Genomic DNA, 1,315 nt, shown 5'->3' with positions numbered 1-1,315 from the left:
AAACAACAACAGCAGGAAAAAAATACAAAAAATACCCCACTTGCTAAAGACAAAATTAGATTTGTTCTATCAAATCATCTGCGACAATAGAAGAGTGGAGGAGGCGGAAATGCCACATTTGCTAAAAGCTTTATTTTAACTACTGATCCATGGAGGAAAACAACCAGGAGCTGTTCAGGGAGGAGGGTTGGAGGAAGCTGTTAGCCCACCAACAGCAGATACTGTCAAAATCAGTCTTATTTAGAGCAGGAAAACGAGTCCTGACAGTACAGGTTTCTTAAGTGCATATCTAAAATTAAAGGTCAAAAATTACCAACATGGGCAGCAGTTCAAAACTGAACCTTGCTCCTAAGACTTCTTCTGCCCAAAGACTTTAAGGTGCAAGAAAGAAAGAGAGGCGTTACAGGGGTAATGACCCAATTTCTCTGGGCAAAATGTTATCAAAGCAGTCAAACACGGCCAAATTTGGGATGAGTTCACCTAAAGTAAAAGTGTGTGTGCACACGTGTATGTTAAGCATCCTCCCACAGTTGGAAACTAAAGGGTTAAGCACATCTTCTTTTCCATCTGGGTTCGCTTTTATTTTTTTTTTAAAAAAAAAGGTCTCTCCTACAGTCAAATTCTTTATGGAGTTCAAAAAGTTTCTGTGCAGCCCCAGATCCAGACCTGTTCTTGCTGAGGAAGGTCTCCCCTGGTAGGCTCCTGTGGGTGCCAGCCAAAACCAGGGTCTTCCTCAGGGCACCTCTTGCTCAAGAGGACAACAGGAATTAATTCTTCCATTTCCTGCCTGGCTTGCATGGTCTTCGTTTCACCAGCTTTAACCTGCGCTCTGCCAATCCCTGAACCACGCCAATCCTGCATGTTTTAGCATGTGGGGCACTCTGGCAAAGATTTGGGATGGACTGGAAAGGGTTACATTTATTTATTTACTTACTATTTATTTATGTGCCCATGCAACCCAAATGGGGAGGAAAATTGGGAAAACCAAAGAGAATCAGAGGAAGATTTTGATGTCGTTGCTTAAAAACTAAGGTATGAAAAGCATTGAAGTAAAACAATGATACAGGCTGTTTGCTGTTGTCGATTAGCACAACGTTGCCATGTTCAGGTTTGCAAAAACACAATAATGTTCACATTGGAAAAAAAAAAAGCCCCAAACAACAAAATCCAACCTCAAACCCCACTATCCCTGTCTCAGCTACTTTCACTGGAATTAGAATCACAGAATCACAGAATCACAGAATGTCAGGGGTTGGAAGGGACCTTGAAAGAGCATCTAGTCCAGCCCCCCTGCCCGAGCCGGATCAACTACAGT

Source organism: Apaloderma vittatum, unplaced genomic scaffold (assembly GCF_000703405.1).
Source record: "Apaloderma vittatum isolate BGI_N311 unplaced genomic scaffold, ASM70340v1 scaffold5750, whole genome shotgun sequence".
Classification (NCBI taxonomy): Eukaryota; Metazoa; Chordata; class Aves; order Trogoniformes; family Trogonidae; genus Apaloderma; species Apaloderma vittatum.
The sequence above is the reverse complement of the archived record's forward strand: the minus strand, read 5'-3'. Positions refer to the sequence as shown.